We start from the raw sequence: 25,833 nt of genomic DNA, 5'->3' as shown, positions 1-25,833 counted from the left end.
ACATCACTGCTCTGTTTGCCTCAGCATGAGGACTATTTAAAGCTTTACTTCTGATAGAGCCACTATTTGCTGTGCTCAGACAACCCTTATGTTGCTGGGTTATAACACAAGAAAAATGAAGCTTCTGAGCTACCTTGCACAGACCTTCTCTGCAGTGTCTTATTCATCTCTCTCCTAATGAATCACAGCCTTTTCTCTCTCTTTTCATAATAACCAAATAAGGATTTCAGGGTTTGGCCCATTCACTACATTCTATGTTTTAATACAGACAAGAATGGAATACAAAATACTGCCAAAAGTTTAGCAGCAGGGGCAACCTTTTTGCTATTTTCATGTCTACAGTTCCCGATTCAACAATGCTGCTCCGCACGACCGCAAAGCTAGGAATTCATAAACAATAATAATAATAATAATAATCAGTGTCCAACAAGGCCTCATCCTAGCCATGCATAAGTGCAAGACTGCCACAGAGCAGAAAAACGCTACTTTGTGCCTTTACAAAGCTAGCAATATAAACTTTGCACTGTCAGTTTAAAACTTTGGCATCTGTGTCTGCAAATGGGGAGGAACCCATTTTCAGATACTTGTGAAATATAAACTTCAGCTGTTGCCAAGCTCAGAGATAGATTTGCTCCTTTTTATTTTTAAAAGTTTCCTGAATATGTGAAGAAACCCACAAAGACATTTTAGAGACGTGTAGCTATGAAAAATGTACATGCTTCTGGGTTTTTTTAAGGAGCATTCTCAATCATTGTAATTGTTCTTTGAGAATGCTTTTTAAAAAAACAGAACCACTGCTATTTTTCACTGCAACAAACCCCTAAAACAGCTCTAGAGCTTTCTGTGGAATGCAACAAAAAAAAAATTGCTTTTCAGCTAAGAACAGTAAAAATAGATCAAAAACCAATTAGCTGGCCCACATGGCAGAAGACAGGTGTGCTTTGGATGTGGTATTTATACAGAATCAGGATAAGCATTTTTTTACTTTTACACAGATTCCTGAAGAATGTAAATATCACAAAACTCTTCCTGCCAATGCCCATCCCAACCATTTAAAACACCGGCCACTCAAAGAATAACCTTAGGAGGCAGCCTAAAGCATTTCATCATGCCTCCTACCAGGTTATAAAAGTGAATTAACATGAAAAGCAGCAGACTGATGAGTGAATTATGGTAATAATTTTGCTTCAAAAGCAAAAACAAGTAAACTCCTTTGGAAACTGCAGCCGAAGAGGAGGCTGGGAACACTGAAACCAATTATGACTGCTTTAGTGTTACACCTGTTTAAATGAATGCCACATCCAGCACAGAATTATTTACATTATGTTATTAACAAAGGGACATATGAGTAATGGGAAAATAGAAATGGTTTATGCAAAACAGGATCTACTGAAACCATCTAAGAACTTCAGGTATTTGTGTCAGAAAGCAAGGCTGTGGTCAGACCTGTGGCACTGACTGCCCTTGAGTCAGGCAAGGAGGCTCCTGCTCCCTCTCTAGCTGCTGGTCACTGTCCCCAAGCTGCTTATCTGATGCCAGAATAAATACTCACGTAATTTCCCCTTATGCAATTCAGTCAATGATCTTCCCACTTTTCAATACTTTCAGGTTATTCTCTAAAACTATATTGCTCAAGCAGAGGCAGATTTAGAGATAAGAAACTGTGCCAGGAAATCAGAGGGATAATCTTTTGCAAACACTTGGCAGGTGACAAGCAAATGGGAATAGGCTGAGAGCATCAACTTCTTCCCCAGACCATAGTCTTACTACACAGGGAGATCAGGTGCATACAACCCCTTCCCCTCCTTCCAGTTTCTGAGGATTCACATACCTACATACAAGATGTTCCCCCCCTGTTTAAGACACTTCATGTATTAAAGCATGTGACAGACAAGAAAAAACATATTTCTAAAGAAACCAAATGCAAGGATGGGAGCTGGAAGTGACTGAAGAAGCCTGGCAAACCTGCCCAGGGGCAGGGATACCCATGAAGTCCAGGTTCCAGCTCCTTCTCTGTGGCATTTCTTCTTCCATATCCTTTCTTCCCCCCACCTTTAAGATCTTGTTCAATTCCTGATGCTTTTGGCAGGTGACCATTGACTGAAACTGACTGACCACTTTCAGGAGCAGGTTTCCAATCCCAAGCTGACCTCCTCACTAGTCTCATCCTCTCACTGAAAAATGCCAGGCCATCTCAGGCAGATGGCTGTGGTCAGGCTTCTCCAACGCTGGCTTGAAGCTAAAATCCTTTCTCTCTTAATTCATCCTTTTACAATGCATCTACTTTAACTAGCTCAGAAATGGTTCCTCAAGCCAGCAGAAAAATCAAGTTGTCTCTTTTACTTCCAGAAAGCACATTCAATGGTTCTGACATGGTGATAACTATTGTCCATTCTTGTCACAGCCAGGACACACATAACTCACTTTGATTGTTTAACTCAGCAATATGACAGAAAAAGACATCTCTCTCTTTTATACCAAAGAAACCTTACAAAAGCGCTTATTCTGTACAAAGAAGATGGTACATTAAGATCAGTGACACAATTTTTCACAATTCAAGTTTCACTAGAGCAGTAAAATAATTCTCTTCTATTCCCATACCTAACACAAGCACTACACAGACAAGAAAACAGGGTTTTTACAACAAACTGGACAGCCTGCTACACCCCAGCAAAGCTTTGGGGAAATTAAGAATGGAAATAAACATTGTATAACAAGCTGCACAGAACAAAAAAAAAAAAATACAAAAAAGAAGGCAGAAGTCAATGTTATATTCAATGCACATCTCACAGCACTTTGCCAGATCCTTGCTGTCTCCTGAAGAAACGCTCATTCCAAGAATGGCTGAACACCACAGAGTGACCATGGGCTCCGACAGAAGTCTGTGAATCTGTTCCCAAGAAGCTTCCAACTGTGCTTCAAAAGCCAAGATGACTGCCATTTAAGGTTCTCAAGGGCTGAAAGAGCTTACACATAAGATTTTCCTCTCACAACCAGAACACCAGGATCCAGAAAGAGTTCCAGCTGATTTTCCAAGCAATGAGTGACTGGCTTTCTCAAATACAGCTGCTTTCTTCATTAGGAGACTAAAAATAGTTCTGCTCCTAGCAGGCTGACTTCCTTTTAAGCCTTCTGCCATATCCATGTGAGTATTTCATTCAGTTTCTGCATGTCTGTGCCACTGTAATTCTATTTCAGCCTTTAAGTACATTCAAGAAATTTTTCATTTCCCTCTCCCATATTCACTCCAGATGTCCTGAACTGTCCAAAACTGTTTCATGTTAGTAGAATTTGTAGGGTTATTCTGGCATTCACACTGCTCCCATCTGCTTCAATATTTTCAGGAAAGATCAACTTTCTTCCCCAACTGTTAAAGAATATGGACAACGAGTTTATGGTTTTAAAACATCCATGATTAACAGTAGATGTTTTGCTTGTACCTTATACAGTAAGAATAATTGAATACTGCCATATCAGGCTTTCCCTTTTTCCTCTTGGAGAGATGCTGGAGTGAGAAACCAGAGGAACTGGATGATATCCTGTGTCTTAGAGAACATATTGCAACAGCAGTAAACACTCCATGACGCTGCGTCAGCATGCAAGAACCTCACAGTGAAAAGCCACACTGAACATGGGCTGGTGGAGACCATGGGAGCACACTCTGCAGTGCTCCTTTCAGTCCCAACCACCTTGTTTTCCAGATCAAGGGAAACTGGGCAATGCCACTCTCTTCCAGCTTACATGGTGGGCATGAAAATCAAAGTGCAAGAGGGACTGTAAGAAGGGAGAAACCGGGGCAGGGGTACACCCCCTGACTCCTCTTAATGTGACATTCGCATATGCTTGTATCCATATAGCTCCAGAGGGTTCAAGATGACCTGGCCAGTAAAACTTTGTGGTGTGTTCAGTCTTGAGTGAAAATGCCCAGTGTCGGAAAAATGGTGTATTAAAAATGTGACTGACACACCCACCAGAGCTAGACAGCATCAGCTACATTTGCTCCTACCCCAGAAGACTTCAACCTCAAACCTTTCAGCCCAATTCTCTACATCACTTGCCAACACATAGTAAACTTTGTAATGATGAGAATACTGTTTCAAACAAACTAAACAAGTTTAGTTTAACTCCTAAAACTCTCAGCTACTTGCATTTCCAAAGGTTTGGTAATAAATATGATGTGTTTCACTGAATGTGTCCAAAATGAAACTGGGAAGCAATAGAGATCCTAGCACTTAGCATGTTTCTAGATGAAAAGTATTTGCATAAGCGTTATGAAACTTTGGTAACATTTCTGCCCATCCTTAATCTTCTTGCAAGCGTAGGTGTGTTATCTAATAAACTTAAAGAAGTACAACCTTTCTAATACTTGTAAGCTGCTTGCAAAATTTTTATTCCAGGAAAGATAATTGAAAGAAAACTCCAGGCCCTTTTTTTTTTTTTAAATCTGAAGTTTCAGTGATGTGAATTGCTAGCTGTGTCTGAGAATGCAAAGGTATCTACAAACCTTCCTAACCCTACTTACTTCTGCAAGAGTTGAGATGGTTTGTAACCTCACATTCTTGAGTCAAAAGTTATCCTAGGAATGGTATTGCTTTGGAGTTTTTGAAGAGGAAAGAGAGAAGGGAAATGTACTGATACCCAGGCAGCATTATTTAAAATAAAACACGATAAATGGTATATCTCCTTCCTCAAATATATACTAGACAGGTCCCTTCAGAGTAAACAGTCTTAGCCATTTTCCATGATGCTAAAACTGGAGGTTTCAGCTCTCCTTTCTGCCTAAATAGAAAATAATAATGGACAAGAGTGCCAATGCAAGTAGAAAGCAAATTAATCCAGCAATGTTTTGCTATGAAAAATGTTGCACTTCTATGATAACCCAAACCAGGAGCAAAATTTGGCTTGCTCTATCTTCGCCCTCCAAATGTCTCACTCTGACCATACAACTGTTCTATTTTCTGGTTAAACATTACATGGAGTGTGTTCATTTCTGCTTCAGCTAATTTAGCTATGCTAAATGCAAATGCTTCCTGTACTTATGAATACAATCTGTTCATAGTGAATAGTTTTGAAGATTTGGATGAGTTAAAACAGCAACAGTATCCATGTGGGACCAATCTTCCCTGGACAACTCTTATGCTTTGATTCATAAATTCTTTCCATAGGAAATATCAGTGGAAAATCACCAACACATCCAGAAATGCACAACTCAGTTGCCTGAATTATTACGGGTTTTTAATACTTATTGCTTCCCCCTTTATTTCTCACTCTTATAACAACATTGACTCTTGGGTTCACATGAGACCCTTTTTATGCTTATTTTCTATTATTACAAAATGTGTGTTTAATAACTATAACATCCGTCATTAGTACTACCACATGAATCTATTAAAAAGCAACTTCCAACTCTGAAAGAATCTGACTTCTGCATCTGATGGGTGTGCTAAGGCACCTCCTCACCTGCTGTTACCATTCTGCATGTTTGACTTACAGTGTGGAATTAAGACCCAGTTTCTGGATTATGAAAAAAAAAAACACTCTGTGGTTTACAAAACAGAATTTAAGGAAACCTTGAAAAAAGGTCACTCCGCTTTGTGAGATGTAGGGGTGACAATGGTGGAAGCACAATGGAAAAACTCCAAGTGAATTTATAAGGCCTGTGGCATTCACAATACACAGAAGATGAAGCAGAAAAGCAAAGAGGGGAATTATGACTGCTAAGATGTCAGAATGTGCCCAGTTTGTCACAGATATTGGAAGCTGAAAGATTGTTTTCCTCTTCAACAATTCATTTTGGAAGCAAGAGCCCTGTACTCAATTGTCTGGAGTGTAGAGCTTGAATATACCTGGGTGGTTCTCTTCTTATGTCTCACAATTTTTCATGGATCTCTGCCAGAGGAGTTTAGCTCTTTACACCAGATTTTGCAGACTCCTCAGGAAGTCCCTGTCCATACAGCAATTGACATAGCAGTACCAGGTGTTGCCTTAACATGAGAAGGGGTTCTCCTGTAGCTGAGTCTATTTTTGTCAATCCTCCTTGTGATATGGTCCCACCAATGGAGTCCAACTCTTTCTTAAATTAAAATTTGTAGTAATTAAAAGAATTTCAGGCAAAACCTGCAAATTGCAGCTAACCAAGAAGCTAGAAAAAGAAGCTTCTGGTTCACATGGGTCCAGGAATAAAGTTTTTAGGTCCTGGTGGCATTTCTGATCAGTCAAAGAAAATAGTAAAAATTTAAGACCCTTTCACAAAGCATCTATCTTCTCACGTTTGCATTTGACAGACTCCAGTTCGTTCAGTATTTCCTCTCTCTTTTTTATTTTCTGTCTCCTTTGAATGGTGTCTCTTCCTCGTGATTCCAACGCTCAACACTCAGGCAGGTTCAGGGGTATATGTAAATGTTCAAGGTCTCATTTCTGAGCAGCATTTCTCTCAGTCCTTGTACATTCTTGACTGGCCTTTCCACTCCAGGTTAGACCAATAACTGCAAACACCATCAGATTTCTCACCTCCCAGACTAAGACAAGACCATAGCTCAGTCTTCCTCTCAGCAGGAATGCTGTGGCAGCAGAATTCTTTGGGTAAGTGTTCTGTGGCTTTCTTTTAAAAAACAAATTAGTCATATGCAGAGTATGTCTAGAGTGGAGAAAAGCCAAAGATAGAAGTCCTTTTACAGACCTAGCTATGCCAGCCGAAGATGATGATCTTCCCAGCTGCCTCTCACCCTTGCCAGAGGTTACAGCAAGCTGACCTGCTAGGGAGAGATTGTGCTTCAGGCAAAATGAGTGAAGTTGGCTGAAAATGTTTAAATATTTAGTCTTTGTTCACTCAAGTTTTTTTCAGATGAGAACAGGTTTAAGTGGTCCCCACCATGCTGAGCAACAGGTCTGAGGGGACAGTAATTCCAGTGTGGTTAATAAGTCTCCAGTATGGAGAGGTATGTTTGTAGTAATCTTTTCAGCAGGCAGTATGCAAAACAGAATGTATAACAGTTCTGCACTAACATAAATATTCTCTATCAACAGTATTGTTCCTTCCATTCCCTCACCTGATTGTCCTAACAGTTTAAAGAACTTTATCATCACATTTGCAGGCCTGGACCTCCTGAGACATTTCTATCATCTCAATATCTGCTGGAGGGACAACACAGCAGGACAATAAGCAATCCAGGAGGTTTCTAGAGAGCACGGATGACAAGAGCCAATTCCAAAACACTTTCTGCTGCTCACGCCCACCATCAAGGAGAGATTCATTTGGCATGTCAAGGTCAAGGTCAGCCTTGGTTGAAGAGATTATGAGATGGCGGAGTTCAGGATCCTGAGGGCAGAGAGGAGGGCAAAAATCAAGCTCAAAACACTGGGCACTTCAAGAGAGTAGACTTTGGCATCTTCAAAAATTGCTTGGAAGAGTCCCATGAGATAAGGCACTGAAGAAAAGAGAAGCCTAAGAAAGCTGGATAATATTAAAGGATCATCTATCTCCTCCAAGATCAAAAGACTTCCATCCCAACAATTTCAAAAAATGTCAGGAGGCCTGAATGGCCATAGCAATAGCTCCTAGACCAACTCAAGCACAAAAATGAAGCATACAGAGGATGGAGGACAACCAGGGAGGAATATGGAGACATTGTCTGAGCCCCCAGGAACAAAGCTGGTTACACCAAAGCCCAAATGTAACTGAATCTGGTGAAGGATATCAAAGACAACAAGAAGGGCTGCTATTAGTGCATGTGTGACAAAAGGAAGGCTAGGGAAAACGTGAGCCTATTATTCAGCAAGACTGGAGACCTGGTGACATGGGATATGGAAAAGGCTGAAGTACCGAACATTGCCTTCATCTTGTAGCAGGACTGGCCTTCAGGAATCTCAGATTCTGGAGACTGTGGAGAAAGGCTCGAACAAGAGAAATGCACCCTTAGCAGAGGAGAATCATTTCAGGGAATAGTTAAGCATACTGGACATATGAACTGTTCCACTGACTCTCAGTAGATCCTGAATAGTTTAGCACAGTACTAGTAGCTTGGATTTCAAGGGCAAAGGAAACTGTTAAGAAATGTCAAAGTTTACCTTCCATTAAGCTTGCCAGTTTGTAAACATGAAAGAAAACACACATGGCATTTGACTGTGCCTTGATACTTGACGATCGGTCCAAGAAAAAAGCAGGTATGACAAGTGTTCTCATTTAAGCTGTAGTCATTACCTCATGCTTCATCCCTTCTGTTGATAGCAACCTTGTCTCACAGCCAAACAACAACCAGCATAAGCATAAACAAAATCGATCATTCTCCTTCTTATAGTACAAAAACATACATAATAAAATCCATAAATTCCCGCAGAGATACACTTAAAAATAGTTATGTTGCCAGTATAAAAGAGACATAAAACAAAAATAGGCTAGCATCTAAAGGTACTCTATTGAGATGTTGGAAGCTGTAAATAGGTTAGTTTGGCTTTTTGAGTTACAGTTTGCAGAAACATCTCTACAAAATTATCATTATGAGTTACTGTTGTGTATGTTTAATGGATTTTCCTCCTCCCTAGGACTGCAGGTTCCTAGTCTGGAGTTTTGTTTCTTGCCAGATCTAATCAGCTAATACTATGTTTTACAATATTTACTTGTTAGCTACTAAATTTTGGATTCTCAGGCCAAGGAATGAAGGAATGAGTGCTACACATTTGATTATGTGAAAACTGTCTCTATTTTCATCTTTGTGCTATAGATATATTTGCCTTGTGAAAGTCAAGAGGCTTACACTTCTCCTGCATCTCAGATAAATATTTTATATCCTTATTTAGATGCAATTTAAAGTATAGCTGACTGTGTTGTCTTAACTTTACATACTAATTCTTTCTGAGTAGCTCTTACACAGTTTATATTAGCCATTAGTCACTCCAAGGTCCTATCTTAAAACCCTCTTTCATGTAAATAAACATTATTGAATGCTAATACATGTGAATTCTTCCTAACCCACTGACTATCTTAATTGATAGGGACAATATGAAAAAAATCTGAAACACCACCTTTGAATAGCATCTGTTTTTATTATTAATTTTTAATTGTCTGCCACTCCTGTTGAATATATGGCTACAGCCTTATAGGATCTATAAACAGTTTAGTGATAAGCACCTTTCATTTTCATCAAACTGGATGTTCGGTGACACCAAGGAAGTGAATTAATAAGGTACCTTTGCTATGGCTCAGCTTAGCCACCTTCCCTAAAAGGAAGTTCTCAAAGTGCAATCACTGACCTGAACTAAGATTTGCGATAGCATAATGATGAACATCAGACACAGTAATCTTCTGTGTAAGTTCCCTGCAGAGAGGTCACAAGATCACACTTAATTTGAGAAAGACAATTTGTATTGCACCATAAATTTAAATAAATAAAACCTACATAATCAAAAAAGCCATTCAGTGACATCACCTCTGTTTAACAATACCACTACCAAAGGAAACTGAGAAAGTCTGATTTGCAGTTTTATGAGAAATATGAAAATCTATAAATTCAATAAACAGAATTTTTGTGTGGTGCAAGGGACTGCTGGAAAAATTGGTGTGCAGGTAAAGGATGAAATTTCTGCCGGGAGTCAAGCAGCTTTTAGCCTAGACTGCAGATGAACAACACAGTGGTAGTTTGATGTGGTTTTACTGGAGCAACCAAAGACAGCACTGTGAAAATTATATCCATCTTAGAGTCTCGGTTCCTCTTTGTACTGCCTGTCTCTCAAAAGCACGTATTAAAGTACCGCAAAATGCAACACATGACACCGATCAGCTTCAAACATCTGTTGTGTAGCACATGGAAAAGCACGCTACAGAATTTCTAAGGAAAGCTGCCTTGTAAATTCGCAGGAAAGCTTTACCGCTTCTCTTCTTGTAGGGAATTAAATTAAAACCAAAATTTTTTAAATTAGGCAAAGTCTGTGAGGAAACGGCAGAACTTTGCACACGCATAGACACACATTTCCCTGCCCCAGGCCCTCTTAACACAGGAGTATTTACATTCAACAGCAAACAGCAACAGCAACCAGCTGCCTTTCCCACTGCCCCATCAATCACCCGACAGAGCCTGACGCGGGTATCTCAATGACTGCTTTGCGAACACGCACAAGCCAGCAAAGCTTCCCAGCTCTTCGCTGTCGGCGCGTTCAGACAAAGCGTGGCTGTGCAGCACCTCCTGCCCCTGAGCCTGGCTGCCCAGTCTCCAGGGGAAGGCGGTCGGGGCAGGCTCTGGGAAAGGCTGGGAGCAGGGGTGCTGGCAGCAGGGGTGCCGGGAGCAGGGGTGCCGGGAGCAGGGGTGCCGGGAGCAGGGGTGCTGAGAGCAGGGGTGCCGGGAGCAGGGGTGCCGGGAGCAGGGGTGTTGGAGCAGGGGTGCTGGCAGCAGGGGTGCCGGGAGCAGGGGTGCCCCGAGCAGGGGTGTTGGAGCAGGGGTGCTGGAGCAGGGGTGCTGAGAGCAGGGGTGCCGGGAGCAGGGGTGCCGGGAGCAGGGGTGTTGGAGCAGGGGTGCTGGCAGCAGGGGTGCCGGGAGCAGGGGTGCCGGGAGCAGGGGTGCTGGGAGCAGGGGTGCTGGCAGCAGGGGTGCTGGCAGCAGGGGTGCCGGGAGCAGGGGTGCCGGGAGCAGGGGTGTTGGAGCAGGGGTGCTGGCAGCAGGGGTGCCGGGAGCAGGGGTGCCGGGAGCAGGGGTGCCGGGAGCAGGGGTGCTGGGAGCAGGGGTGCCGGGAGCAGGGGTGCCGGGAGCCGCCCGAACCGCGCTGGCAGCGAGGGACAGCTCTACTACGGCTGTCACCAGTCAGCGGGTCGAGTTACAGCGGGATTCAGAAGCGTGGGGCAAAGCAGACCCAAGGTTATGTTGTAAGGCGGCTGAGACCGGAAAGGTGATCAGCCTTGTCACTGCTACAAATTGAAACCATGATGTAAGGGGAGCAGGGACGGCTGCGTTATTAGTCAATGACAGGGCAGCATCTGCCGAGCAGACGAACCCTACCAGTCAAAGTCACGCTCTCCGCCGGCTCCATCGCTCGAGCTAAGCCAGCCAGAGGGTATAATCCCTTCTGACATTGCTTCTCTGCTCACATTTCCAGGGCAGGCCCTACACACAAGCAAAACAGATGCCAGTTCTGGGCAGCCAGTCTCTTCCAAAGGCGCTTGACGGGAACATCTGCAAATCCCTTGCTGACGGAGGGCGGCCGGGCCGAGGGCAGCAGAGCCGGGCCCGGGGGTGACCTCACGGCTCTCCTCAGGCAGCGCTCCCGACTGGCCATGCACCCCCCTCCGAATTCCCACTGAATCCACGCTGCTTCCTCTGATGTCTGGACTAAACTTCTATACCCATGCCATGTGGAATGCAACAATTTATTTCCTGATAAGCATTTGATATTTATATAACTGCAGACGAGAGAGGAGGGGGGAAAAAAACTATCAGAAACAGCTTTATAGATGAGTCGTCTCATTGTCTAACAAGCTTTTCATTGTTTTTAATTTTCATTTCTCTCCATGGTTCAGGGCACTTTGAAAAAAAAATAAAATCTATTCAGCAGTTTCCCACTCATAATTCAAGGAAGAGAGTCATGTATTATAATAGAGATAATTAGCTTTGACTGAAAATAATAAGCTTGGCACCAAATATCCCCCACTACTGCACAGAATAACCATTTATTGTCTTATATACTCTCCATCATGCCTAATTACTGCAACAGTAATTACTAACCTGTTGAAAGAACAAAAGAAAATGCAACTAGCTCTGCACTGAAATAAGGGGAACATTGCTGATTCTAATACGAAGCTCTTGGTTGCCCTCTCTTAGAACACACTCACCGTTTAGACCCTTCATCGACACATGTGCCTGTAAGCTCCAGAAAAAGAAACACATCCACAAATAGTCTGATTACAGTTGTTAGGTCCCACCCATTTAGGCCAAATGTTTCTTCGTTTGGACTGAAGAAATACCACTGATGTGTCGATTTCTGGGAAGTTAAGAAGGCAGTGCCTGTCCCAGGCTGTGTGCTACAACATCCAGACTTCCATTTGCTGGACAGATTTGCTTGCCTACCCTTCTGACCCACCAAACCTCTCCCTGGCCGTAATTCTGTCTTGTCTCAACAGATAGGCTGCCAATCATGCCAAAGAAAAACAATTAACAAACGCAGCCCATTATGTTCAAAGAATAACATGTGCTTAAAGGGCTTGAAGTATAATTTTTATCTGCAGAAATCTGTGTTCATGACAGCATTTCTCCCTAGCTCCACTACATCCCACTGTAGCTTCTGCTTAAATTCAGTCTTAGAGCTTCACCTGTGACAGCTGAGTAAGCCTTGGAAAAAAGCAGCAAGCAGCAGCAGCAACCCCTTTTGCTGCTCAAGGTCATAAAAGAATCTGTATTTGGGAGAGCATGTACAGCTACCTGAGAAAGCAGAGGGAAGTGTCATTAGTGTCCTTATGTCTTGCTCCATTCAGGTCCCTGAATGGGACCTATCCCTCCCTCTGTCTTTGCCAATGGGACTTGAAGAAAACTGGTGCCTTCCGGATACCGTCAGTACTTTTCAAAATCCAGACTGCCACAGTTGTTACGCTCATTGAATCCAGGAACTGGAACAAAGCCACACAACATATGTGAGCATTCACAGCTAATCAACCCAGCTGAAATTTTAGATATTGAATATTCTCTGGGAAACTGTTCGCAATCAATCCACAAATGTAAACAACACAACCTCCCACCTCAAAAAACCCCAACAAGCTATAAAGTAATTCATAGCATAAATACAACCAAAAAATACAACCTAGAAAACCTCAGAAACAGTAATCTGAAGCACTTAACGAGCATGATTTACACACAGACTCAAATAATGAGACTAGTTTAAATCAGAAGAAGTTGGGGGCTTTCTTTGAGTTCTTGATTTTTTTGCCCCTGCATTTGGAAGCATTAGAATTTCAGAGTTCAAGAGAGTTATTAAAAAATTTCCAGTTTTCCCACCTTCCTGATTTATTTAGTGTTTAACCACTTGACTGTATTTCTCAGTTATTTTCCAAGTCACCCTTCTCTACAATGCACGATGCATTGTCTAATGGGATCCAAAAAGAAAACCAAAAAAACCCCACTAAACAATTATAAGTTGCAGGCATTGCTCCATCCAGAGAATGTTGCTATGGGTTTGCAAAGACAACAGGTTTTTCCTATGTGTAGGATTTATATAGTGTGAGTTGGTACTCTTCCGGAAGCTTGCTTTCACACACTCCAACCTTGTTTGCTTTATCCTGCATGAGTCACAGTGAAAAAGCACACTTGGGAAAAATATCCAAAGAAAACATGAGCAAACTAGTTAGCTGGAAGTAGGACAGGCCTAAACCAGAGACTTAAACATATCCGAACTTTGGGAATACAAACTTTAACTTCATATGTACTCCCCATGTCTTCAGTAGGTCTCAGAAGATTAATTTGTGTAATTAGTTCTATTTGTAATTATGCTGTTTGGTCACTAGTGCCTTTTGGCTGTTTGGATGCTTTCAGGAAAGGAAGTGGTTTCTGGAGACAAAGAAAAATGGAGCATAATTCATTCTGTTTGAAATTACTGTTTCCCTTACTAACAAACACTTCTTTAAGCACTTTGAAGACTCATCACCCTGATTCCAGAATCACTCAAAAGACATCAGAAAAGTGATTCTGACCTACCTCTATGCACATATAAATCTGACTTTTCATTGAACAGAACTTGTGAGAGTCGAGATGATAAACTTATAAAAAATCTTCAGTTTTGCATGCATCCAACCTTTGGTCAAATCTCTAAGAGAGAGATACAAAATATGGATTTTGCTTTCAATGCAAGTGCTCTCTGCATCTGGCAATCTTTTGCCTGAATTTTCTCTTCAAGTCTCATACCAGTATCTCTGTAAAAACATCTTACAGTAGCTCTTTTCAGAATAGGTGGGTTATCTGATTATCTGATGCAAACACAGTCATTACAATCATTCTATTTTACAGCATGAGTCACATACGCAGAGTATGTTATAAACTTGTTCTTATACAGAAAGGACTGTTATATCTTTCCAGCCTGAGCAGATTTTTGACTTCATCGCAAATTGTCCTTTCCCCTTTAGATGCTTTCATTAAGGTTATAAGATTGGTTGCCAAGAGAAACATATTACAAAGAACTTCTCCAAGTTATAAATGCCTATACAGCTGATTCAACAGGACATACAGACTTGGGGCATCACGAATAATGCATGCATCCTTGTAGGTAGAAATTAAAGTTCTCACATTATAAGTTAATGCAGATCATTTTTTGGAAAATTTTTCTATCTAGGCTCTTTATTTATTTTAGAATGTCTTTAAAATTTCACCCTCTTCTGGCTTTATAACATACCCTACATGAATAATGTAATTTTTGGACATGTCTCCATTGCCGGACATGTCTCCAGCATTTTATATGTATTTTACTTTAAATGTGTGCATAAAACTTTAAATGTGGTCAGAGATACTGTAAAACTCTCTGAACAAAGCTGTCAGCTGGTCTGGAACTTAGTCATAATAAAAAAAACCCCACCAACTAAGTGAATTAATATTTACCTCTGTGAGTTTCTTTGGCATGTACAAGTAGTGTTCTACAGTCTTTCTCTATCAGGTAGATCCTCTCACTATGTGTAATTTGGCTTTGACAAAGCTTGGGTGCTGTTTGGCCACCTGATCTATATTGACTCACTCTCTTACTCTGTTGCAGGAAAGGTCAAACATTAGTGTCCTTGGTCAGGTACTCACACTGGTGCATCTTTCTTGACTTAATGCTGCAGCCTGACAGGTTTTTGCTTGCCTTTTGCTCAAAGTGATGGCATTTTTAAGCCAAAACCTGAACACGAACTGATCAGTGCATAACAAAACAATGCCATCCCACCAGTTTCTCCAAAAAGCAGCATACAGGTTTCTTCCATTCGGCTTTGCTGTTTTAACCACAAAGTATTGAAATTTTTGCTGGAAGCACTAAAGGAGAAACAATTGTTGCTAGAAATACTTAACCCACATATTTACTGGATTATGAAAACCCTACTTCTGCTGTAATCCACATAGGGCTCACAGGCTCCTTCTTCCTCCTGGTACTGCAATCATCTCATCCTACGTCCTTTTGCAGTCTCGTTTTGCCAGATAGGTCTACTTAGCCAACATCTTGAAATCCCTGCCTGCTCCTTGGCACCAGCAGCAACTCCCACACAGAACGCCCCAGAGCTTAACGTCAGGAGTATATAGATATAACAAGTTCTTTACATTTCCCTGCTCTAAACAATACCACTGTGGTCTGACACAATGACAAGGGTTTCCATTGTCCTCTCTGAAGAACATTTAATGCTATCCCTTCCTCCTCCAAAAGAGAAATCATGTGTTGCTTGATGTCTGACTGGTCATGCCCTAAAGCAAACACATCTTCCTCGATTAATGCGCCTCAATTAATGCAGCCAAGAAAGCCTGGCTCCTTTCACTGGCACTCCTTGACTTCCAAGTGTCCTGAATGAATCATCTTTCTTATTTCACATCTTATGGTTCTGCAGCTCCTTCAACTTTAGCTGTCAGTTCAGACATAAGGTCAGCTTTGCACAAAATGACCGAAACTCCTGTGTCAAGTTCACTGACAGACTTTAAAAACTCACATATCTGAGTCCTTTCCTCAGTTACCAACTAACTTGTGCATTTATGGGTTTACCTCATCCAAACTAGATAACAAACCACCCCTCCTCCCCCCCATCCCCCCCAAATCACTGTCAATAGTGTAACATCTGATTACAAGGCTGTAAGTTTCCACAGTTCAGTGTACACAGTGTCTTTGTTCAAAGCCTGGGCTGCTGTGGCACAGAAAGGGAATTAATACCTCTTTTCCCATGACAGAGTGGTTGCTTTAGGCTACACTAAACACAGTTGAGCAGTGTAGCTTGCAAGGAATAAATAACTTCAGTGCTGCCAATCCTATAACTTTCCCATATAGAAACATTCCAGGAAAACTGTTGTTTATCTCCTACATACCTCCAAGTATTTGTATCACAGTTGTGCCAGAATATCCCAGTTATACACCAATTGGTCCTGTTGATCCACAGACATTTTTACAGTTACATAAAGGATAGTTTGATTTAGAGATACTAATATATAATAGATACTAAGAACTGACTGCATAAAGGAAGAATGAAGCAGAGAGGACTCTGGAACCCAGAGGTGGGGAAGCTATAGCTGGTGTGCTGCACATGGTATATGACTTTTACATAGGGATCCTTGCAGCTGAAGTTTCTGGAGCTAGATATTGTGTGTGCAGCATTCTTGAAAAATCAGATCTGTTATTATAACTGGGATAAAAATTTAGTGTACATCTCTCTTGACAGTGGATCCTGAGCTCCAGCATGCCTAAGGCTTCTCTGAAGACAAGAATTCTGAGTCCAAGACATGTGAGTATGTTGAAAAACTTTTCAATGAGATTCAGCAGATTCAGATGAAATCAGCTAAAATTCCAATGCACAGCTTCTGGCCAGAATGATGCCCACCTTCCCCTGGCTATATTTGCTTTCCTGTACCTTCATGATGTAGGTGAAAGGGAACAAAACATGTGCTATGGCCTCCTTTCCTGCCACCTCACCACCTTTTCCAAGTTTCTTTCAGAGAGGGAATACCACTGTACCCAGCAGAAACATGACCACATGCAAGGAGAGACAGCAGCCTGAAGCATAGCCCACCTTTTGTCTGTGCCCACACCTGTAGTATGCTAATCCAGAGCCCACCCAGAAGTCTCCTGATGAAACCACTTTAATCCCAAACCCTGCCTGTCCCTTTCTGAGCCAAGCATAAATACCAGCTCCAAAAAGGGTTGTTCCTCCCATGAATGTGAGAGAACAGCTTTAGCAAACAGGTCCATCTGGAACTGAGAACGCTGAAACATTGTTTTTATACCTTCTTGATCTCCAGAATATCTGAGACTTCTGATGCACCAGGAAATAAACTCACTATTTTAAGCAGCCTTTTAACCCACTGGCTAGATGGAGTGGGGATGGGAAAAGGGGGTCAAAATGGAAGCTGCCTAACGACAAAATCTGTGAGCTCTGACCTTCTGTCTGAAGATGAAGGCTGAGTTGGATGATTTTTCTATAGATGTCATTAAGGCAGCTTTTAAGGCTACTCTGCTTGAACTCTTGGTTGCACTTCAGTATTGTAAACAACTGCCGGAGGGAGAGTTAAGTGAGTGGAAGTCCAAAACAGTAAGAAGCATTTTCAGCAGTGGAGAATATTGATCGTAGTGAGAAACCATTTGTGCCCTGAAGGGCCATCAGCTGTCACTATTCCCTTGGCTCCAGAGCCATATTCAGGTGTCTAATATGAGTTAATTAACATATTCATTAATAGGTGGGTGGAGCTGTGTCAGTCTCAACAGACAGGGAACGCTGACATCAAAATAGACTAATTAACATAATTTAAACCTGTCTAAACTCACAATTGATAGCAAACACAGAAACTGCAGCATCATAGCAGACAACTGGCATAAAATCTATTCCATTTGATGTGCTTCCAATGAGTGGTCAGAAACAAGCAAGACGTGGTCAGTTAATGAATAACTGGCACATAGGAACAGCAGATAATCAATGAAAGGCTTATTCCATTTTGAACTCACAGTCCCCTGAAACAGTTTAAATCTTATCCAAGGCAGTTCTGGATGATCCTTATATCCTCAGAAGCATCTGTGGATAGCTCATGGCAATGCTTTCCACTGGCTTAATACATATTATGTAACACTGCATCACTTGAATCAACTTCAGGTTTCCTGCATTCAATCTTTTCCTGATGTGATTAGAAAAAAATAATAGTTCCAATTCACAATTTCATACCATTCATTAACTCATCAGCAAAAAGCTGAAATTCAGTTGTAGACATAGCCTAAATTCAGACAGATTCCAAGTACTCAGCTCAGAGACAGATCCACCTCTTTCATGCTGCTGAGCTCCCAATTGACTGATAATGCCTGAGGAACAGCAGGTGTTACTAGATCATTTTATTACAGCAGATACTGCATAATTTGATCTTGGAAGTCCAGTGTAGGGATGAGCACTTAAGAATGAAAAAAAAAAAAAAATTAAAAATTAAAGATTTTTTTCCCCAAACTAGAAATTAAAAAAGCTGCTAGCATTGGATATTGTGAGGGAGCAGTGCAAAGAAAAAAAGAGAAAATGGGTCTAAAGTGAGATCTTAGCAAATGGGAATGAAATCTCACTTGCTGGCATGCACTTCAGTAAACAGGTTGCATACTATACTCTGCTTCCCCACCACACTCCAATTCAAACGCAGCTCACATACGGAGTGTGAATGTTCTTGTTCAAATCCCATAAGGTTTTTATTTCCTTTGCTTATTGACAAAACAGTAAAAACACTATGTTGAACAATTTTGCTACAAGAAAACAGCAGTTTGTCAGAACGACCAAATAAGGCATCCCTCAATGGAAAAAACCACAATGTTATTAGGCAGTGGAATGTAACAGAGGAGTTCATTATATGGATACTGAGAGATTTCATTATTTTCTCTTAAAAGGTAGCATTTATATGACTTACACAGTATTACAGGCATATGAAAATTACTGGAAAAGGAAGCAGAGAATGATGTTGAGAGGTTAAGTGGAGTATTCCCCTTTATCTCCTCAGACAATACAAAGCGAGCTGATACTCAAGGAAACTGAAAAGCAGTGAATTTACCAACAACAAAAGGAATTTCTTTATTCAGTGCATGATAAATAAGCTAGGAAACCTGCAGTCTTGAGACATTATTAAAGCCAAGAGCTTATCAGGATTTAAAATGAGATTTTTGTATATGCACACAACAGGAAACTGGCAGTAGCTCAGAGATGTAGGTTCTTTTGAAAATTTCTGACAAGACCTAGAAGCTAAAGTTCCACCTTCAAAACTAATTTAAGCACACAGCAATTACACCTGCATGAATGAACCCTGTTTTTTTAATTGTCTTCATCATTTAATGTTGCAGTGACGCTAAGAGCCTCTTAACTCAAACCCCACTCTTGTCTGACCTCTGTAAGTGGCAAACCAGGCTTGCATTCATCTGCTCCTGGTTTCCTGTGAAGACACAATTTGTGGTGATTACACCTGTTGCAACCTCAGGGGGCATAACTGAGGTGGTTACTCATTGGTAAATTCTTCTCCAAGATACAAGTTCTAGACTCCTATAGAGGTCAGAAAAAAAAACTGTGGTTGACGACAGAACTTGGCTTCCCACATGCACTGGCAGTCATCTCTGCATGTATGAAAGGCTATAAAGGCCATTCTAGATTCCTGCTTTCATTTTGAAACTAATTTGACAGAGAAGGGAAAGCTATTACCATGCACAAAATTACCATAAAGTGAGATGAAACATGAATTAGGTACAAAATTCAGCAAGTAACAAATTCAGCCAATGAGCGTAGCTTGGATTGTTGCAAAGTATATGTAAATGTATGCTGAGCTCATCAGGCAGTTTCATCTAGTGATGGGTATCCTATTCCAGTAAACTATTCACAAAACTGTTACTTATGCTTATCCCATTTATAAAACACCCAAGTACTCAGGAAAATTCTTTCTCTGCCGAAGGATAGGAGACTCCTTATTTGGGAGCATCCCTTTGCCACTAACCTACAGTCTGTTGCCACTGTGCTGGGTACCCTCAAACTCTCCTCTTTACTTTGTGCAAATACACATTCACTAGCAGAGGAGAGCCCAAACTACCAGCTTGCTTTCATCTCTCACCAGTTCAATTTTTTGCCTCTGCTCTAAGTAGCAGAATCCAAAGCTCTAGTGAAGCCTCTTGTTTTAGCTACTTGTAAACATTTAACTGCTTCTTGGACTAAAGGGCACACAGAGAATGACAGCTTAGCCAGTGGCCAGAGGATGTGTGTTTAAGTTTCTGTTCTTGCTCCACTAAAGGTTGTTTATGTAAATTTGAAAAAAATAACAAATGTACCAATTTATCTATTCTACCTAATAGCATGGCAGAATTGGTAAAAATCTAAGTATTCAAAGCCTTTTACAGAATGGAAGAAAATCTGAAATTCAATCTGTGATGCAATCCTGTCTCAGACAAAGCTTTGAGGTTGATGTGTCTGTATTTTCTCCTGCAGCAAGATCGGTAACAAAGTCAAAAATAATTTCAACTGGAAAAAAAAAAGGCGTATTTTTTTAGATTACAAACTACGTAAGTTTTTTAAACAGAGAAAACTCACAGTAACTTATTTATCCCCCCATACCCAGTCCACTGTGCACATTCAGGAAGGTCCTTAGTTACACTTAATGCTGGGACTTGCACTATTCCAGGCCTAGGATTTCATAATGGGACCTCAGAGTGCAGTATCTCTAGAGAATACTGTTAAACTCAGTACTTGCCTGAATCCGTATCATGTAGTTAAGGTCAAACAAAACATGTCCATCTGATGTTGCAGCAGGAATGGATGTGTGTTCCCTTGCAATTGGTCATAAAAGAACTTGTTTTCCTGTTACAGAGTCTCCTATCCAGAAATAGGAAGTGGTTTCTTGCTGTAACCACTGAGTCCCTCTGAAACATCAACTGGGTCAAAAGGGAAGTGTTTAAGTATAGTAATATGCAAGCCTCTCTCCCTCATCTTTTTCTGAACAACTGTACCATAATTTTCATCTAAGGAGAGGAAATTACTTTTATTCCTCCATACTCATTACAGGAAGTTCATGACCATATGTGAAGTGTATCTTTGGTTCTACCATCATACAGTTTACAGAGATAAAAAGAAAATTCATCTTCACAAAAATGCAGAAATTGCAGTAGGATGACAGAGGGGCTCCTCTAAGAGAACTAGTTTGGGGTCACCTTATCACTAAAAAGGGAGTTGTCACTGAACTTACAGAATTAGTCTACACAGCTAATGTGCTATCATTAGTTTCCATCTGAGCACCATGAACACTAACTTTTTTATGTAGACAACCCCAGTGCGAAGAAAATTCTCTGATCATCTCTTGAACAACTAGAAAAATGGTGTTTATTTACACAACTAAGAAGCCACTGGCTTCTTGCTAAAGTCAAAGCTGAGACCTATCTCTTTGTGCTGAGAGGGCTGGGGGCCTTTTCTCTGTGTAAGTGACTCTAGAAAACAGATTAATGCCACTTATTTGTATCCCAGGGCTTTTAATGGGTTGGATCAACTGATGTTTATGCATTGCTTTGAGGATGTAAATATTCTTCTGAAAGTTTATATCCATATCTGTTGGCAGACTATTTTCAGCCCTGAGATCACTTCAAAATAGCTATATGACATTCAATGCAACAAGACTAGAGAAAAGTCAATGTGATTATCTGCTGAGTGTACACATAAGGACAGAAAGTGGTTTAGACATAGGTATTTAGGAGACAGATCCTGTTTGCTGCTAAGAATTATAACAATGTTTTGGCAAAATATGGAGATTTGCCAGAAAGGATAGCAGCAATATGTATTGTTTGGCATTTTTATAATGTGCCTCCCACCCCCAAAACATGCTTGCCTTAACTGAATAACCTCTAATCTGCATTTATATTGTTGTATCTTTATCTATTATGCATTACATGCACATGAAGCCAAGTCTCTGATCACACAGAGATGCTATTTAGAGTACACAAAACTTCCCTGGAGGGTTTCCATTTAGAGAAAGAAGCAGATTATCATAAGTCTCATGCAATGGTAAAAATACAAAAGGCTCAGCTATTTCCACTGCAGAGTATCAATGTCATTCATGTGTCCCTACTTTAATATATTCAAGTACAGAAGCAATCCTCCATGAAGAACTGGGAACAGGTTTCCAAGAACATCAGGTAGGAAACAGCTTTTGTTCTCTCTCCTGCTGTTGTCCAATTTATACTACAGGAAAAAACTTCAGACCAAAATTTACCATAGTCTGTTATTCAACTCACCTGCAGTACTACAATTAGTGACTTCAGAAGGTTACATGCTGCCTTTCATTTTCAGCGTGCTTGGTCTGCACAGAGGGATAAAAAGGGGCAATGTAATCAAACAATACCATAATAATTGTATAGAGCAAAACAAGGGGGAGAAAAGCTATTAAAGGAAAAAAATGTAAAAACCCATTTTTTCCATGTAAATTCATGCTGCTTACCAATCTCCCTCACAACAGAACAGCAAATCATAACTAAACACAGGTAACAGTCATGCTGAAGCACTTGGCTTTTGGCAAGGGATGGTCAGGAGAAGGGAAGTGTGTGTGGGTGAGAGTTTCTGAATGCTGATGGGTCTTATCCTTTGACAATGTTGGGTCATTTGCAGGAACACACTTGGACATTGGGTTCTCCCTATAGACTAGATGGGCATCACTCCAAGGGGAACTTGTTCCAGTAAGGACAACACTTGGATTAAGTACATCTGTATATAGCCAGCTGGAGGCCAAATTCTTGAGACTGCAGGGTTGAAATTCATTCCTCTGGGAATCCATTAGTATGGAGTACTCCCTGGCATGACACCAAAGATATTTCTTATGGAAAAAAAAAAAAAAAAAAAAAAAAAAAAAAAAAAGAGTTAACTAGTTTGCTTTAACAGCCTTAAAAGTTATACCACACAAGCTTTCTCTTTTGCTTTTTCATTGGGTGCTGCTTGCTTTTCTTCAAGGCAACCACTTAGACATGAAGTGTCTAACTGATCCTCTCCTATAACAGATTCATAAGATGATGAGTAAATAAGCATACTTTATTGATCTCTATTGGTCAGACTCTTACCAAAAGAAGTTACCAAGCATGCCTCATTCAAGTGTTGACATTAAAGCAAGTTTGTTAGCCCAACTGGCAGGGATAGAATCTCTTCCTCACAATAATTTCCAAGTTGTGACCATCTTTATTAGCAGTTCCACTGGAGGTCAAAGGCTGATCACACCAGACTGGGAGTGTTCAGACAAAACTGGCCCAATATTAATTTGCAGATAGGATGAGCTAAAATAAACAAATGACTGAAAGGTCTTCTCACGTCCCTGGCTGATTCCTTCCCAGTTAAAGCAAAGCACTTACGTCCACACAAAGAGCCAGGAGAACCAAAGTGTTCAGTTAAAGGTCCTGTGCCCATATATTTATAAAAGAGCAAGTGCCTTATGTTTTTTTCTCAACATTGGCAAAGGGAGGGAGCAACTAGAAGCCTTATTTCTCCCAGCCCTGTTGAAACATCCTGTACTTTACTGAGCCAATGAGTATAAATAAGCAAGTAAGAGAAAAGAGGTCTGTGCAAAAGGAGTTTTTCACTTCTGCTGCATCACTAGACTTGTCCCAACAAGGCCCAAGTCACCCAAGTCAGAAGAGTACATTTTGTCATCTCAGTTTGTGTCAAGAGTGCAGGTATAATAATTGGTCTGTACATGAACATGTGCCAAAAGATAGGGGTATGTTCTTACATATAGACAAAGAGGAAAGGGAGAAAAAGGTATTTTGGGCTGTGACAGGGCAGTGCTGAGTGTTGCAATCATATATCCTATGACTGGCCATCAGCAACACAGAAAATTAGATTTGTCTTAATGTAGAATGATACCAACTCCTAGTGTTTTGGAAACAAAAAAGGCTTGTGACTCTCTTCAGCATAATGGCCATGGTTAACCTTCTGCAATAAAACAGGGATTGCTTCTTTCCCTCAAGGCCCAACATTTAATTAATGCTTAACTTCTGCCTGCCAGGTACTCCTTACAATATCATCCACATCAAAGTCCACTTGCCTTTGCCTCTTTCCAGTCACCCTATCTTCCATCAGGAGGAAAGGATATCTTAGGACACTCGCTAGGGCTGCAGTCCTGTGGTATGCTGGAAAGGCAGTCTGTTGCTCACACATTTCATGGCTTCTCCATGGCCTGGAAGGAAAGGCAGGGCAGGATGCTCTGACCTATGAAGAGTGTCCCCTCCATTGGGTCTTTGCCTCTATTCCAGCTGACTGGAAGGATATCTGAGTCTTGGATCCTTACCCCTGACTACAGAGAGTCACAGGTGATGAGAAGCTTGCTGTTTGCAGCCCTGCCAAAGAAGGTATACAGCTGTAGGAAACACGGACATGCCTTTTGAAAAAGCCCAGAGCAGGTTAGGTTCTGAGACTTTCTTTAATGTACACAGCTTTTGATATTTTTAGATGTTTAAACTAGCATCATACAGCAGCTGGCTTGAACCCAGCTTCTCCTAGTTCTGCTGGTATCTGCTCATATTTCTGCTAAGAGGTTCCCCCAGCAGCAGAGCCACAAAGCAGGACTCAGTCATCACACATACACAAAGACCTTAATCCCCACTAGGCCCAGGCTGCACCCCTCTGTGCTGATACCTTGCACACTGTCGTGTCTTTCTAGACCATCTGCTTGGTGGTAAGGCTTGGAGATGCTGGGCCTGATCAGATACTTTTAGAGGTATTTTTGTAATGGGGAAGTAGAACCTTGATGTAAAGTGGCAAGTGTGTTGGTACAGCAGTACCAGGAAAGTGTACTTTGGAGGCTCTCCTTTCCACCTCCAGAGACTTTCTAGACTATTATAGGCACTGGTATGAGGAGGTGGCCAAAGTGAGAGGCTGCCAATAACAACCTGTCTCTGTGCTAAAGAACAAGTGCCAGAGCAGTTTATCATAAAACCTACAAACTATTTTTTCCATTTTCTTCTCCCCATTTTCCTTCATTCTCATCCTCTTCCCACCCCTGTGAAAAGGAGGGTTTCCCAACATTTTGGATATACAAATCACAAAAGATTACTCATGAATCACATGTTTCCTCTTAACTCCCGGAAACTAGGTATAGTTGGGAAGAAAACCCTGACATTTGAACATCAAATGTCGTATCTTGAACATATGAAAGATTTTTCTTGTTTAAAAAACCAAGAGACAGAACAAATGTTAGAGATCCAATTATCTGCTGCACAGCTGTATGAAAGGGGACCAATATGTTACTGGCTTAGAATAGTCAGTATGAAATGGTGGAAAAGGAAACACCTGGTACCTAATGAGATGTTACAAGCTTCTGTTTGCAATGAAAGTACACAAATGTAAGAGGAAAATGGACTCATGCAGCCAAAAGCCAGGAAAATCCAAAGAGAGAGGATTGATCTTTGGGCCTTCAACATCAATAGGACTATTCATGCACTTAAATACACATGTGTATTTTAGCACCTGGCTGAATTAAAGCCTCAGATAGCAGATCAGGAGATGGCTGCTTGTTTTCAGCCTGCAGAAAAGCCAACCCTTTTTGAGAACTGCACTGATTACCCTAGTTTATAATCTCCTTAATATCACAAGTTCCACAAAGATACATTTTGTTCCCTAGAGCTCCTCAGAAATCAGCTAAACATATGGACTGCTTGCTTACACCTACTACAGAAGGCTGAGTATTGAGGATTTATATATTTTAGTCTATGTGGTGTAAATATGTATAAATTTATATTGTGTTAATTTATGGCATACACTACAGAAGGTTTCGCATGAGCTACATTGCATTCCTTCCCACGTTTCTGCTGAAATATTCATCTTCGGGTCTTTTTCTCCATGTTTTCCTTAGTCTCGCCACAGATGTTTGGGCAGCTTGTGTTAGAAGGGAGTGTGCCTTAGAAGTACATTTAGGAATTTAGGTGATGAGAATACCAAACTCAAGTGTGTGGCTACAGCCTGATGGGGTTAACAGGCCTGGTGAACACTCACCAGTGTCTCGGACCTGCCTTCCGATACCCAGGCAAGCATCACAAAACAGCCTGTGAATCAGCACCACCGAGGCAGACACCCAGAGCACAGAGAACTTCTGTCTCCAGGACTGCCAAACAAGTGCCTGACAAACATTGCGTTCACACACAAAACACGGATACATAAAGCTGCCGTGCCAAAGGAAGGAC

General features: G+C 41.1%; 1 protein-coding gene across 9 annotated transcripts in view; it reads right to left on the bottom strand.

Moving 5' to 3' along the window:
- Positions 1 to 25,833, bottom strand: part of ATXN1 (ataxin 1) — a 474,819-nt gene that overhangs the window by 246,851 nt on the left and 202,135 nt on the right. The window contains exons 3-9 of one of the 9 annotated variants that reach the window (XM_086841760.1): positions 23,943 to 23,991; positions 23,700 to 23,831; positions 21,907 to 21,971; positions 20,376 to 20,556; positions 14,562 to 14,703; positions 13,668 to 13,776; positions 12,402 to 12,586 (exon numbers count right to left, since the gene is read on the bottom strand). The exons of 7 other annotated variants lie outside the window; for them this stretch is intronic. The gene's annotated coding sequence lies outside the window, so the exon portion shown is untranslated. The remainder of the gene's footprint in view (positions 1 to 12,401; positions 12,587 to 13,667; positions 13,777 to 14,561; positions 14,704 to 20,375; positions 20,557 to 21,906; positions 21,972 to 23,699; positions 23,832 to 23,942; positions 23,992 to 25,833) is intronic. One more of the 9 variants, XM_086841769.1, reaches the window with a different exon arrangement.

This window comes from Cyanistes caeruleus, chromosome 1, assembly GCF_971803275.1.
Source record: "Cyanistes caeruleus chromosome 1, bCyaCae1.hap1.1, whole genome shotgun sequence".
Taxonomy (NCBI): Eukaryota; Metazoa; Chordata; class Aves; order Passeriformes; family Paridae; genus Cyanistes; species Cyanistes caeruleus.
Note: the sequence above shows the minus strand (reverse complement) of the source record. Positions and strands in the feature narration are given on the sequence as shown.